The following is a 4,232-nucleotide window of genomic DNA, read 5'->3' as shown; positions in this document are numbered from 1 at the left end:
AATTTGTAATTGTCCACGTTAATTTAACTAATGTTATATACTGACCTAGACGTTAAAGCTAGCATATACCTACCATATATATCCACGCCAGTTAATAATGCTTATTGCCTATCTGAAAATTATTTTTCTTAAAATAACCGTTTAAACTAAAAGCAACTTTTTACATGTCAAATATTCACTATTTTTAATGTCTAGATAAGCATATTTCAATAGTTGAATTGACAATTTAGAAAAATGTGATCGGATTTGTAACCGAATCGATGTTGGGAGAGTTGATTGAACTAAATCGAAGATGAATGACTAAATTTGTAAGCAAATCGAAGTTAGAGTGATGTGATTGCACCAAATTGAATAATAAGTGAACTAAATGTACCTCCCATCAAAGTTGGGTGACATGTAGTGCATTTAACTTTATAAATGCTGCATGTTGGTTAAGCTGGTCCTGAATTAAAATAAACTGAAGAAAGCATTTCGAGCTCAGTTGAGTATGCTTATTTATTTATGAATTATGTTGAATTGATGTACTAGAGATGAGTTGGTTAAACATCGTAAAGTGTATAATTTAAGCCCTTGTTCATTATTGACTAAAATTAATATTTCAATTTAAGTTAAAGTCAACAATTAATTTTAATTTTTAAACACATATTTCAAGGAACCCACAATATTTTAACTACACATTTCATCAACTTTTATCAAAACGTACTAAAAATATAATTTTAATCCCTCACCAAAGATGGGTTTATCAACTCGACTCAATCAAAATATGTTCAAAACTATTTAAAAAAATTTATTTGTCAACTAAGTACACATTTGGTAATCTAACATTGTGCATAAGAGAAATATTATCATCGAATGCTTTATGTGTATGCTAGATGTTTGGACTTTACCAAACTCCCGCATAACACTTCTATTCGAGTGTAGCTCAAATTCCATCGTTCAAAAAATTTATCACATGACCAATTTTATTCAACTTTAGCACTTCTACTTGAGGGGCTCGAACTACTTTTTCTAATATACTTTAAAGTGGATATATTCATTTGACTTAAAATATATTAGCACGTCGAGTTGCATGTGTTATTGGCACAATATTTAGATCGATCAAATTTACACAATTACTAGCACCTCAATTCAACTAGAAGTGAAATGATTTAACTTGTTTCGGTCGAACAAACCTACTCAGCCCTAAGTTCATAACTATTTCTGCTCTTATCTTAAATTTTTCAAGAATAAATATCGAAAGATTTGGATGTCTACAAAAGGATAGGTTCTATCCTCACAATTTTACACGGGCCTACCAGAGCATGACATTGCATGCAGTGTCTATATGTACGAGTATTTGCATATCGGTTTCTAACCTATTGGCCAAGTGGTGAGTTAGTCTCGTACTTCGGAGATGACAAATTTGGTCCTTATTGTTTCATTATAGTTGAGTAATCAGTTCACAAATTTTCAAATATCAATCCAAGTGGAGCATCAAATTCTAACTTCATAAAGTTAAATATGCAAGGATCTAGGATCTGGTTCCAAAAACTTAGAATTATGGACTGAGAACCAACGAGGCCCTGGACGGTTCTTGGTTCTTTAACTGGAACCATGGATGGCCGATTTGGAATTTAATTTGGTTTTTTTTTTTTTTAAACATTTTATTCACCTTACTCAATGACTCGGCCCAACAAGCAGCAGGTTTGTATTGCCCGACTACTAAATACCATTAATTATATTTTGAATAATTGAATCATATTATTTTCATTCGTAGCAACTCCTAATCGTACTTTACAAGCATCTCACCCATAAACCATTCTTGAGACGTCGCAAACATGGCCCCAGCTGAAATTGGATGTTATTAGATATTAAATGCTATTTTGTGGGATATTTACAGAAAATCAAGTTTTTTTTTTTTTTAAACATTTTATTCACCTTACTCAATGACTCGGCCCAACAAGCAGCAGGTTTGTATTGCCCGACTACTAAATACCATTAATTATATTTTGAATAATTGAATCATATTATTTTCATTCGTAGCAACTCCTAATCGTACTTTACAAGCATCTCACCCATAAACCATTCTTGAGACGTCGCAAACATGGCCCCAGCTGAAATTGGATGTTATTAGATATTAAATGCTATTTTGTGGGATATTTACAGAGAATCAAGAAAGTGTTGAAATATATGTTAGTAACATATTTTTTCTTTAATTTCTATTAGATATTGAGAAGAAAAATTAGGCTGTCGCTCATTATTTTTTTTAAAAATAAAATATTATGGATAGAACCAAAATCAAAGATTTCGAGTAATGATTCATTTCCAGTAATTACTACACCTGTATGATTTTATTTATTATATACCTAAAGTAAAATGAGTGAATCCAGATATTGTAATATCTGTACCGACTCTCTCGAACCCCAATCCTACAAGGATCAATTGACGATTTAGTATAGATTTGAACATTTCTCATCAATAAGAACTAATTGTACAACTAGACGACCCATAAACATGCTTCACTCTTTCTACTCTAACTCATCGTAAAGGAAATTTCGCTTCCTTAGTTCACTTCATTCTATAGGGAGAGCTCATTTTCTGTGAGAATTAAGAGCTTCAATCAAGCCACTAAATAAAATACGAGGATCAACTTGCACGCTTTTAAAATTTGATGACCAACTATAGATTTAGAAACCACTAGTATCCCCACCACCACACCCACTTTTATGTGTAAAGATAAAGAAAAGAGAGAGGCTGCATGTGTACATTTCACGAGGAGAATGGATCATTGAAGGTGACCCTTATCTAGCAGAAAGTATTTTGGAAACTACCCATTCCAAAATTCAAACATACCATGTGATTGCCAATAAAATAAATATATTCTCCCCCCTACCCTACTTTACCTACCCCACCCCAATCCATCAATTGATAATGGCCATAAGACAAGACGTGAACAATGTGACAATATAAAATCTTCTTTTATACAATATTAATAAGGGTGAGGATGTGAGTGGCCACCAAACATTTTCCTTCCCACTTGCCATCTCTTGATCCATGATTATTATTCATTTTGTAGCATAACATTTTATAATTATGTTATTTGTACAATCATATTTATCATTAACGATTGATAATGTTGGTGTTATCAAAATTTGGGTCACTGATTTAAAAAACAAATTTTGAAATGAATGTGATGTTGTCAAGAGTGAGTTGTCAACCAAAATTGTCAAACCAGATTATACATGTACCATGATTCAACCTTTTATAGTCATAAAATGTCTACATTATTTAAAATACTCAAAAGCTAGAGAACGCGTGATTGACTATACAATCTTAAACTATCTTATATAAAAGCTCAATGTATTAAATTGAAAACTAAACTTAAATGAATATCTTATCTTTAGAAGCTAAAATTTAAGCCTTTGATTGGCAAATTTTATAAATATGGTCAATATTCATTTTCAACTACATATTTTAATGAATCTACAGTACTATCTACTTATTTATTACTCATTTTTGTTTACTTATAAATTAAATTATTCATAAATCCTTCCCAAAGTGAGGTAATTGAGGGTACAAATTTAATATTATGAACATAATATCCTGCTTGGTTGAGCTTATAAGGTGTTTATAACTTAGTCAAATGTGATATTATGTTGAATTATTTCATCTAAATGTGAAGTTATTAACGAGAGACTATATGTATTCATTTAAGTTTTGCCTTCAACACACTCCTTTAGGTGTACATGTTGGGAATTGATTTAAACATGCACAGCGGAATTTAACAGATTTCAATTCCCATTCAGGATTCAGCTTTGTATTTAGATAAAAAACTGTGATGAGAAATATACCTTTTGTGTGATTTGCAAACTCTTTCGCGTTATTCCTTTCCAGCAGCTTGAATCTGCCTCCCACAGCTGTCCAATTGTGCAGCCTCCAATGAAATCCACACAGAGAGAAAACAGCAACTGCTAGGGTTTCTTTCTTGTGCTAGCAAGAATAATGAATGACTTAATGGACCTCAAACCCTAGCTGCATATATATATAAACCCAAATGGACCCGGCCCGGTCCGGTCCAATATTTAATTAATCCAATTAATCAAACCCGGTCCGTGAATTAATTAATCTAATTAATTAATTCGGGATTATAAATAAGAAAATCAATTAATTAATTTATCCAACGATTGTTAAATTAATCAATTAACAATTTGCAGTCTTCCAATTCTCTTTTGTGTGCGACCCATTAGGTTCCC

This window comes from Olea europaea, chromosome 2 (genome assembly GCF_002742605.1).
Source record: "Olea europaea var. sylvestris chromosome 2, O_europaea_v1, whole genome shotgun sequence".
In the NCBI taxonomy this organism is placed as follows: Eukaryota; Viridiplantae; Streptophyta; class Magnoliopsida; order Lamiales; family Oleaceae; genus Olea; species Olea europaea.
The sequence above is the reverse complement of the archived record's forward strand: the minus strand, read 5'-3'. Positions refer to the sequence as shown.